Source organism: Lynx canadensis, chromosome X (genome assembly GCF_007474595.2).
Source record: "Lynx canadensis isolate LIC74 chromosome X, mLynCan4.pri.v2, whole genome shotgun sequence".
NCBI classification, from domain to species: Eukaryota; Metazoa; Chordata; class Mammalia; order Carnivora; family Felidae; genus Lynx; species Lynx canadensis.
In genome coordinates, this window is record NC_044321.2 from 101,816,250 (window position 1) to 101,829,271 (window position 13,022).

Here is a 13,022-nt window from a genome sequence, read left to right on the forward strand (position 1 = left end):
ATATAGCCAAACCACGAAACTGACTCTTAACTATAGGGAACAAACTAATGGTTATCAGAGGGGAAGTACGTGGGGTGAATGGGTAAAATAAGTGATGGGGATCAAGGAGTGCACTTGTGATGAGCACCAGGTGTCATATGGAAGTGTTGAATCACTATATCATATACTTGAAACTAATACTACACTGTGGGTTGACTAACTGAAGTTTAAACAAAATCTTCAAAAAAACCAAACATTTTCTGTCAGTATGTGGTTTGCCTTTCCATTCTCTTATATTCAACCTCATATATTATGTAATTTCAAATTAAACTAACAAGATACCACCACATACCTGTTAGAATAGTCCCAATGCAAAACACTGACAGCACCAAATGCTAGTGAGGATGTGGAACAAGAACAGAAATACAAACTGGTGTAGGCACTTTTGGAAGACAGTTTGGCATTTTCTTACAAAGATAAATATAATGTTACCATATTATTCAACAATTTTGCTTCCAGGTTCTCAAATGAATTGAAAACACATGTCTGCACAAAAACTTGTACATAAATGTTGAGACCAGCTTTATTTATAATTGGCAAAAATAAAGCAATCAGGATATCCTTCAATCAGTGAATAAAGTATGGTATTGCTATACAGTGAGATAGTCTGTGACAAAAATAAATTAGCTATCAAGCCTTGCAAGATATGGAGGAAACTTAAATGCATAATGCTAAAGGAGAGCTGTATAAAAGAGTATTAAAAGGGGCGCCTGGGTGGCGCAGTCGGTTAAACGTCCGACTTCAGCCAGGTCACGATCTCGCGGTCCGTGAGTTCGAGCCCCGCGTCAGGCTCTGGGCTGATGGCTCAGAGCCTGGAGCCTGTTTCCAATTCTGTGTCTCCCTCTCTCTCTGCCCCTCCCCCGTTCATGCTCTGTCTCTCTCTGTCCCAAAAATAAATAAACGTTGAAAAAAAAATAAAAAAATAAAAGAGTATTAAAAATGTAAAAGCCATATGATTCCAACTAAATGAAATTCTGACAAATGTAAAACTACAGAGACAGTAAAAAACAATCAGTGGTTGACAGAGATTTGGGGTGAGAGGAGGAAGGATGAATAGGTAGGTGGAGCACAGGGATTTTTAGGACAGTGAAACTATTCTTTATGATGTAATAATGGTGGATATATCATAGCATGCATTTGTCAAAACAGAACCATATAACTCAGACTGAATCCTGATGTAAACATCAACTTAGTTAAATAAAAATGTATCAATATTGGTTCACCAATCATAACAGATGTATCATAGTAATGCAAGATGTTAATATATGGAAAATTTGGTATGGTGTTAGGAGATACATGGGTACTCCCTATGCATTCTGTTCAATTGTTATGTAAACCTTAAAAAAGCTCTAAAAATAAAGTCTATTAATTTGAAAAAGTTCTTACTGAGCTATGACTAGAAGGAAATTCCCTTTATTTGATGTAGAGTGTAAAAAAAAAATCTACAACAAATACCATACTTAATAATAAAATATTAAAAGCTTTCACCCTGACATCAGGAATGAGACAAGAATATTAACGATCACCATTCCTATTCAACATTTTACCAACAGTACTAGTGAGGGCAATATAGTAAGGCAGAAAAAAAGAGGTATTCAGATTATGAAGGAAAAAGTAAAAACAGCAGTTTTCATAGAAAGTATGCTTGCATATGGTAAAGGTGATTTTAAAAACCAAGAATACCAAGTATTACTAGCCAGGATATGAAATACCACATTTTATAGAAATAAATTAAACAATTTTTTAGAAAACTCTGTCATGTATCTACTAAAACTTAATATACACATACCCAAATAACCCAGCATTCCACTACTACATATATACATGAAAGAAATGCACATGAAAAAGCATGTACAAGAATGATTACAGAACTACTACTTGGAATAGGCAAAAAATGGAAATAAATGTTTATCAATAGGAATAATAGACAACTTGGAGCATACCCAAGTTGAACGAAATTTTAAATTCATAAAATTAGTTTTTATATTAAGAATGAGTAACCTGTTACAGTGATGTTTAAGAAAATAAAATTAAATAAAAGAAAGCAGATAGTGGTATGTATGTTACATGATTCCATTCATAGAATGCTCAAAAGCAGACAAAACTGAGATAAAGCGTGTAATGGAAGTAGCAAGTAGAAGGATAAATAAAAGGGATTTTCATTGAGTTGGTGCTTATATAGATAGGTTCACAGTGATAATGATAATTAGTAGAGCTGTATCCTCTTCTACCTTTTAAATACAACATATAAATGTATATTAATCATACTTATATATTATATACATTTATATTATATAAAATATATAATATATAAATATTATTGTTATATTAATATATAATATTATAATTTTAAAAGGTGATTTAAAAAATCTTCACAATTATTTGAGTGTAGACTTTATTTTATACATATATATATAACATATATATAACATATATGTGTAACATATGTACATAACATATATATAACATATATATGGTACATATATATAACACACATATATAACATATATATATAATATATAGTTAATATATATATTATATATATTATATATATAACATATATATAATATATATATTATATATATAATATATATATAATATATATATTATATATATATATATTATATATATAACATATATATACATACATACAGGTCAACATACAATTGACCTTTGAATAACATGTGGGTTATCATGGTGCTGACCCCCCATGCAGTCCAAAATCCAAGGTTTGGAATCCCCCAAACCTTGACTGCTAATAGCCTACTGTTGGCTAGAAGCCTTATTGAAAACATAAGCAGTCAATTAGCTTGTAGTTTTAACGTTATAGGTATTATATACTATATTCTTACAATAAAGCTAGAGAAAATAAAGAAAACCATAAGGAAAATAAAATAAATTTACAGTACTGTACTGTAAAACAATACTTACATAAGTGGACCCATGCAGTTCAAACTCATTTGTTCAAAAATCAACTGTATTTGAATAAAAACACAATATTTTATGTAGATTTAAATTGTTGCTGTTTTCTGGGCCTGGGATAACAGTGTAATTCAAAGGCCATTTGTACATTATTCTGTTAAGCACTTTACCAAGAATTGTTCAACAATCATGCCAAACAGCAATGAAGTTTGTCGTATTTGATGTCACAAAACAACATATTTCTATCAATCTGAATCTTTAGGTGTCACAAATTGACTTTAAATGTAGATGCAAGCACCTGATTACTTCACTATATAATGTAACAGAGTGACATTTGATAATTTATATAGTAAAATGTATGGTTTTGTTATTTTTAAAAATGTTAAATGAGCTGACTGAAAGTTAAAGGCAGAAAGAAAGAAAGAAAGAAAGAAAAGAAAGAAAAGAAAGAAAGAAAGAAAGAAAGAAAGAAAAGAAAAGAAAGAAAGAGGGGTGTCTGGGTGGCTCAGTTTGTTGAGGGTCGGACTTCAGCTTGGGTCATGATCTGGTAGTTTGTGAGTTTGAGCCCCATGTTGGGGCTCTGTGCTGACAGCCCTGAGCCTGGAACCTGCTTCAGATTCTGTATCTCCCCCTCTCTTTGCCCCTCCCATGTTCATGCTCTGTGTCTCTCTTTCAATAATAAACCAATGTTAAAAAAAAAAAAAGAATCCTCACAAAACACAACACTCCCAATATATAGAATACAAATGTGGAAAATACAAGGAAAAAATATGAAACCCAGAGGGATGAATCATGTAGTCCAAAAAATGTATGAGAGTAGAGGGATGACATTTATTTATTTATTTATTTATTTATTTAAATTATTTATTTTTATTTTATTTTATTATTATTATTTTTTAAATTTACATCCAAGTTAGTTAGCATGTAGTGCAACAATGGTTTCAGGGGTAGATTTCTTAATGCCCCTTACCCATTTAGCCCATCCCCTCTGCCATAACCCCTTCAGTAACCCTCTGTTTGTTCTCCATATTCAACAGTCTCTTATGTTTTGTCCCCCTCCTTGTTTTTATATTATTTTTGCTTTCTTTCCCTTGTGTTCATCTGTTCTGTGTCTTAAAGTACTCATATGAGTGAAGTCATATGATATTTGTCTTTCCCTGACTGACAAATTTTGTTTAGCATAATACCCTCTAATTCCATCCATGTAGTTGCAAATGGCAAGATTTCATTCTTTTTGATTGCCAAGTAACACTCTATTGTGTGTATGTGTGTGTGTGTGTGTGTGTGTGTGTATGTATGTATATATATATACCATATCTTCTTTATCCATTCATCTGTCGCTGAACATTTGGGCTCTTTTGATACTTCGGCTATTGTTGATAGTGCTGCTATAAACATTGGGGTGCATCTGCCCCTTTGAAATAGCACACCTGTATCCCTTGGATAAATACCTAGTAGTGCAATTGCTGGGTCATAAGGTAGTTCTATTTTTAATTTTTTAAAGGGACCTCTATACTATTTTCCACAGTGGCTACACCAGTTTGCATTCCCTCCAGCAGTGCAAAAGATCCTCTTTCTCCCCATCCTCACCCACATCTGTTGTTGCCTGAGTTGTCAATGTTAGCCATTCTGACAGGTGTGAGGTGGTATCTCATTGTGGTTTTGATTTATATTTCCCTGATGACAAGTGATGTGGAGCATTTTTTCATATGTTGGTTAGCCATCTGGATGTCTTCTTTGGCGAAGTGTCTATTCATGTCTTTTGCCCATTTCTTTACTGGATTATTTGTTTTTTGGATGTTGAGTTTGATAAGTTCTTTATAGATTTTGAATACTAACCGTTTATTTGATATGTCATTTAGAAATATCTTCTCCCATTCCATCAGTTGCCTTTTAGTTTTGCTGATTGTTCCTTCACTGTGCAGAAGCTTTTTATTTTGATGAGGTCCGAGCAGTTCATTTTTGCTTTTGTTTCCCTTGCCTCCAGAGATGTGTTGAGTAAGAAGTTGCTGCAGGCAAGATCAGAGAGGTTTTTGCCTGCTTTCTCCTCAAGAATTTTGATGGCTTCCTGGCTTACATTGAGGTCTTTCATCCATTTTGAGTTTATTTTTGTGTATGGTGTAAGAAAGTGGTCCAGGTTCATTCTTCTGCACGTCGCTGTCCTGTATATCACTGATTCTCATCCATCCTTGCCACCATGGCATTCATTCGAGATTGCAGCTCAGTTACAGCATTTTTTAAAAATTTAATTCTGATTACCTTTTACTTCCGTTATCTCTGCAGAAAGGGATTCTAATCTATTTTCAAATCCAGTTAGTGTTCTTATTATCATGATTCTAAATTGTGGTTCAGACATCTTGCTTGTATCTGTGTTAGTTAAGTCTTGGCTGTTGTTTCTTCTTGCTCTTTCTTTTGTGGTGAATTCCTTCGTTTCATCATTTTGAAGGGAAAAAAGGAATTAATGAGGTTAAATTTTTTTAAAAAATTAAATTAAAAAAATTACAATGAGGGGCGCCTGGGTGTCGCAGTCGGTTAAGCGTCCGACTTCAGCCAGGTCACGATCTCGCGGTCCGTGAGTTCGAGCCCCGCGTCGGGCTCTGGGCTGATGGCTCGGAGCCTGGAGCCTGTTTCCGATTCTGTGTCTCCCTCTCTCTCTGCCCCTCCCCCGTTCAAGCTCTGTCTCTCTCTGTCCCAAAAATAAATAAAAAACGTTGAAAAAAAAATTAAAAAAAAAATTACAATGAAAAAATTAAAAACAACAAACAGACACCAAAAAATCTAATAAATGATGCAAGTTACTAAGTGTGTTTTGGTCTGGGTGTTGAAAAGGGCTTGATAGATTAGAGAAAAGAAGGGGAAAGAAAAAAAGGAAATTGTTTGAAAATTTGAAAAAATGAATACACTGTAATAGAATAAAATGAGATTATGGAAGTAAAATAGAATTTGAAAACACTTCCACAAAGTAAAAAATATATTAGAAAAAAAATTAAAGAAAAATATTTTTAATAAAAATGGAAAATAAAAATAAATTTTTCTCTTTCTGTACTCAAGAAAAAGAAAAGAAATGAAAAAGAGAATAGAAAATAAAAAAATGAAAAGAAGGAAAAAAAAGAAAAATTGAATAGCTGGACCAGCAAATAGGGTGAAATATGATTGATATTACTTCTATTTCACCTCTGAGTCAAACTATGAAGCACTTTATAGTCTGTAAATTAAGCAGGCAGAGAGACCTGTGTTCCTGAAGAGTGAGGTTGGCCCAATTGGACAGGGCTTAGTGTAATGGCTCTGTTCTCCACTAGATTGTAGTGTTTAGCTTACTGGGGTGGATTGTGGTGCTTGTAGGTGTGTATGCACATGTGCGGGAGCACTGTAAATGGCGTCACCCAGCTGCCCAGTCTCTAGTATGGGAACTCTATTCTCCCTGATCAGCAATTGAGCCCCTGTCCTTTGTCTTCAACTTCCGTCCACTCCCTGCTTTTACATTGTCAGTGACCAATCCCCAGGCAGCACCTCCTTCCTGAGTTTTATCTCAGATGAAGTTGTGTTTCCTGACCCTTCACTTCTTTTTTTTTTAATTTTTAAAATTTTTCTTTAATGTTTATTTATTTTGTCAGAGAGACAGAGAGCGAGCAGGGGAGGGACAGAGAGAGAGAGAGGGAGACACAGAATCCAAAGCTGGCTCCAGGCTCTGAGTTGTCAGCACAGAGCTGACACAGAACTCAAACTCACAAACTGTGAGATCATGACCTGAGCCAAAGTCAGATGTTTAACTAACTGAGCCACCCAAGCGCCCTGTGACCCCTTACTTCTGAGGGACTGTGGCTTTGACTTATTCGGCCCCTCTGGGGGAGGATCTCACTGAGCAATGGCCAGGTGCTGGCTGTACCCAAGAACAATCGCAGGACCATGCTGCTGCTGACACCCAGAGACTGGGGCTAGGTACCAGCCTGCCCCAGAAAAAGTTCACACAATCGTGTAGCAGCAGTGTTTCAGGGATTATGGCAGAACACGCATCTGGCACCAGGCTTTACCCCCAGTTACCTTGTTCTAGCACCAGTGAATGTGGTTGTTCTACCAGGTCCACTAGGGCCTTTGACTCTGGGGGAGTCACACAGCCTCTCCCTGGTGTCCTCCCAGCAGGGAAACCAGCTCTCTCCATGTGGCCCAAAGACCCCTGGACTCCACTCTGCTCCTGGGGATTTGCCCTTCTTACCAGAGCACCATCAGGTATTGAGCCATGGAGCCTCAGACTCTGTGCTCCCCCTGTTTATAGAGTCTTAATGGAATTTAAACCCTCTCCTTTCTCCTTTCTCCCTTTTTAGTTCAGTCCCTGTGGCTGTTTTCACTTTTCCACTTTCTCTCCAGCTGCTTTTGGGAGGGTTGCTTTTCCCATATCCCTCCCCCATCTCTGTCCTCTCTCCACACGCAAAAACAGCTCCCCACTGTCTGCAGCTTTTCTATCTCCCAGTTCACCTCTCTGTGCCATGTACATGCTGAGTTCTGTGTTTCAGTGGTGCATATTGTTATTAATCCTCATATCAGTTTTCTATTGTGCAGGATGGTTTAGTGTTGATCTGACTGTATTTCACAGACATGAGACACACAAAAACTTCCATGCTGTTATGCCACCTTCTACTCAGTACCGGATAATTTTTTTTTTAAAAAAAGAAAGAATGAGGAATAAAAATTGCTACAGTTTTAAGAAAGACTTAAGCTTTCTACTTGAAAGAACCAATCAAATGTCAAGCAGCATAATTTTATGTGTGTAAGTCTTTATTTTTTCCTCCCTTCTTCTAAGTGATTGTATATACAGATGGTTTCTAATTTATGATAGTTCTACTTAATATCACATTTTTATGATGATGTGAAAGCGATATTCATTCAGTAGAGACTATACTTTGAATTTTGAATTCTGATCTTTTCCTGATCTAGTGATAAACAGCAGCATACTCATTTGTGATTCTGGGTGATGGGAGAAAGCTATAGCTTCCATTCAGCCATGAGATCACCCGGGTAAACAATTCTGTTTTTCACTTTTAGGACATTATTCAATCAATTACTCTAGGTATTTAACACTTTATTATAAAATTTTTAATATTTATTTTTGAGAGAGAGACAGAGTGAGGCAAGTGAGGAAGGGGCAGAGAAAGTGGAAGACACAGAATCTGAAGTAGGCTCCAGGCTTTGAGCTGTCAGCACACAGCCTGATGCGGGGCTTCAACTCACCAACTGTGAGTTCATGACCTGAGCCGAGGTTGGACGCTTAACTGACTGAGCCACTCACGCACTCCAACACTTTTTTTTTTTTTATAAAAGAGACTTTGTGTTTGAATGATTTTGCACTACTGTAAGTTCATGTAAGTGTTTTGAGCATATTTAAGGTAGGCTAGGCTGAGCTATGATGTTTGGTATGTTAGGTGGATTCAATGCCTTTCTGACTTAGTCTTTTAAACTTATGATGGGTTTCTCTGGGCATAATCCCACTGTACGGTGAGGAAGCTGAATTTATATATGTGTGTGTATATATATGTGTATTGTGTATGCATATATATATATGTATATATATCTGCATGTATGTACACACACAATACGTACACATAATCCCTCTAAAAAGGAAAAAAGAAAGAAGGATAAAGGAAAGAAAAAGGTTAATTTTCCAAGTTTAAAACCAAGGAGAAAATAGATGTTAGATATTGTGAAAAGTAGGTAAATTAAGAAGTAGAGGTATAAGAAGTACAGGAATAGGTATCCTTTATTTGTGAAAAATAAGTAAGTTGACAAGTAGAAATATAAGGAATAAAATTATTTGATAGTAAAGTATATAATCACCAGAATAAATAAAACCAACTGTTTAATAGTGTTTGGTTAAGAAAAACAGGACTAGAGCCAGGGTAATAGACTTTTGGTTTTCATTTTACAATATTGTGTAGTTTATTGGTTTTTTTAAACTTATGTATGTATAACTTTTAAGATAATAAGATTAAAATGAAAAAGAGGTAAGAAATTTGAAAATAAATGAATGTATAAAATTAATAGAGTTAACTGAGCTTCTACCAACCACCAACAAAAGGCTTCTGAAAATTTGCTTTAGCCCTTCTTAATGCAGTTCTTTTCAAGGCTTTGCTTAATATATAAACAATTTAAATGCTTTCCACTATAGAAATAGTTACATGTATTATGGCACATTCATATAATGGAAATTATGTAGCCATCAAAAATGATCTTATAAAAATTTTTAAAGGACATTAAATAGTATTGTGCACTAGCAATTACTATGGGCTTAGAACCATACAACTATGGGCCTCAATCTAGAGTCTGCCACTTACTAGCTATGTAGCTTAAGCAAAATCATTTATCCTTGAAGTCCCATTTTTTCCCAGTGGTGCAGTTGAAATAGATAGTAATATTGACCTCTTGGTGTTACTGAGATAATTAACTAGGATAAAACAAATAAAGCACTTTTCACAGTGTCTGACAAATATTTGAAAGGTGGTAGTTGTAGTAGTAGAACTAGTAATAGTACTAGTAGTATATAAGGTATCAGAAAACTTAGAGTACTATTGTGAAACCAGTACAATCTTACCTATGTAAAAAGAAATCCATGAAAAAGAGACTTAAAGCAAACATGTTAAAGTAATAACTATATTTACCTATGAATAGTGGTAACATGGGTGATTTTTTCTTCATTTTTCTTCTACTTTTGTATAAATTACATATATTCTATAATTGTGTTATTGCTATAATAAAGAAAACAAAACAAGAAAAATTAAATTTTAGGCCATAAAATTAGCAAGGTGCTATTACTAATGTAAGTCAACAATATACAAGATTCTGGGGCATCTGAGTGGCTCAGTCAGTTAAGTGCCTGACTCTTGGTAATGGCTCAGGTCATGATCTCATAGTTAGGTTTGTGGGATTGAGCCTTGTGTTGGGCTCTACACTGACAGTGTGGAACCTGCTTGGGATTCTCTCTTTCCCTCTCTCTCTGCTTCTACCCCACTCGTTCTCTCTCTCTCTCTCTCTCTCAAATTAAATAAAAAAACTTTAAAAAATTAATATACAACATCCTATTTTTCCATGAATCCCATTTTTAGCTATTATTTGGCCTTTATACAAAAGTCAGAATCCTCTCCATATATTACTTATTCTTTTCGTCTATGTTCTGTAATACTTATTTTTGTCACTGTATTTTTGTGCAAAAGAATGGATACATGGGACTTGAACTCTTCCTTTACCTATCTTTAGTCTCCTCATTTCTAAATTTAAAAGCCTAGAGTATAAAGTGTCTGTAAGGTATAAAACACAACATTTGTGGGATTGTGAATACGATCTATCTTTTCTTTATTGAACTGTGATTGAATTACCAAACCCCATAATATGTGTAGGAAAAGGAGATATAGGAATAGCTTCTGTTTTATTTTCTCCTCTCCAGCATACTTTCAGTGACTTTTCAGGACTGGAAGAAACGAGGAAGTCATTGAGAATTTTTGATAATAGAAAATTATTTAGGCTTTGAGGTGAAAAGAAAAGCATGGGGAAGACACTGTGAGTGAATGATTATAAAGTGGTAACCACTGTTAGGGAAATTGGATGGAAGAACAGTGTCTGGTCAGCACACACAGTGCTAGATCATCACTAAATCAAGCTACTGTCAGATAATAGAATGTGGTAGATGGATGCAATAGACCCCTATGCTTGGTGAACTTAAATTAAAGCCAGTATGTGCGTTATTGGTTGAAAGGTACTGATGGGCTATTTCCTGGTGGAGTGCATTAACTGAGTAAGAAATCAGGATGGGCCCGATAATAATTGGGTAATACATTAAAAAGAGATGTAATAATGTGGTGCCTCTACTTTTCTGTTTTTCTATATTTATGTTTTTTGAGAATACTGTCTCTAGTTATCTATATTCTAGTGATAATATTTGATTTAACATCTTATACACTTTGTCAGTATACTTAGTGTAATGGATTATTTTGGTTTTTCCACCTATTACTCACTGTATATATGGAGTAGGTCTGCTCAATTTGAGTTACGATTATAATGGGGTTGACACTCCCATTCAACATATAAGACAGTGTACAGAACAAAATTACATGGAAACATTTTTTAAATGGTATGCAATAACAGGAATAAATCCCATTTGATTGTGGTGAATACTTTTTAATATATTGTTGGATTCAGTTTGGTAGTATTTCGTTAAGGATTTTTGCATCTCTGTTCATCAGAGATATTGGCCTGTAGTTCTATCTTTCTCTCTCTTTCTTTTTTTGGTGGTGTCTTTATCTGGTTTTGGTATCAGGGTAATGATGGCCTCATAGAATGCATTTGGAAGTTTTTCCTCCTCTTCTAATTTTTGGAATACTTTCAGAAGAATAGGTATTAACTCTTTATTTTTTTTAATGTGTATTTATTATTTTTGAGAGAGACAGAGACAGAATGTGAGTGGGTTAGGGGCAAAGAGAGAGGGAGACACAGAATCCAAAGCAGTCTCCAGGCTCTGAGCTGTCAGCACAGAGCCCGACGTGGAGCTCGAACTCACGAGAGCTGTGAGATCGTGACCTGAGCCGAAGTCGGACGCTCAACTGACTGAGCCACCCAGGCACCCCGATATTAACTCTTTAAATGTTTGATAGAATTCACCTGTATAGTCATTGGATCTTGGACTTTTGATGGTGTTATTTTTTGATTACATATTCAATTTTATTGCTCGTAATTGGTCTATTGAAATTTTTAATTTTTTGAGGGAACTACATACTGTTTTCTATAGTGGCTATGCCAATTTTCATTCCCACCAACAGTGACCAATTGTTCTCTTTTCTTTACATGGTCACTAACACATATCTCTTGTCTTTTGATAGTAGCCCTTCTAACATGTGAGAGGTGATATCTCATTGTGATTTTGATTTGTATTTTCTTGATGATTAGTGATATTAAACTGATATAGTTGTTGGCTATTTGTAAGTCTTCTTTTGAAAACTGTCCTTTTATTTCTTCTGCCTATTTTTAATCACATTTTTGAGTTATTAGGTTGTATTCATTCTTTCAGACACTACACCTTTTTAGGTGTATGGTTTTTGAGTATATCTCCCCATTTTATAATTGCTATTTTATTTTTGTAGATTGTTTTTTTTTTCTATTTCGAAGCCTTTTGGCTTGATGTAGTGTCCCTTATTAATTTTTGCTTTTGTTCTTTGTGCTTTTGGTGTTAATTCCCAAAAAACTCATTGCCAAATCCAATGACAAAGGAGCTTTTCCCTTATGATTTCTTCTAGGAATTCTATGGTTTCAGGTCTTATGTTTAAATCTTTAATCTATTTCAAGTTTATTATTGTGAATAGTAGAAGATAGGGGTCTAAATCCATTTTTCTGCATGTATTTATCCAGTTGTCCTAGAGCCATTTGTGAAGAGACTATCCCTTTCCCATTAAGTGTTTTTGGATCTATTGTCATATATTAGTTGAACATATATGTGACTTTATTTCTGGGATCTTTATTATGTTCTATTGGTCTGCATGTCTATTTTTGTGTCCAGTACCAAAATGCTTTAATTCCTATAGCTTTGTAATATAGTTTGAAATCAGGAGGCATGATGCTTCCAGTTTTATTATTCTTTCTCAGGATTGCTTAGGCTATTTATGGTCTTTTGTGGTTCAATACAAATTTTAAAATTATTATTTTATTTCTGTGAAAAATTCCATTGTAATTTCAAAAGGGGACCATACTTAATTTATAGATGGTTTTAAGTAAAATGGGCACTTAAACAATATTAATTTTTCCAGTCCATAAACCTGGGGGTACTTTTTACTTTTGTGTGTCTTCAACTTCTTTCATCAAAGTCTTATACGTCTCAGTGTACACCTCTTTCACCTTCTTGGTTTAACTTATTCATAATTATTTTATTTTTGATGCTATTGAAAATGGGATTGTTTATTTCTTTTTAGGTATTTTATATAAACAACATAACTGATTTACATATATTAATTTTGTATCCAGCAACTTTACTGAATTCATTGATAAGTTCTAACAGTTCTTTGGTTGAGTCTTTAAAATTCTCTATA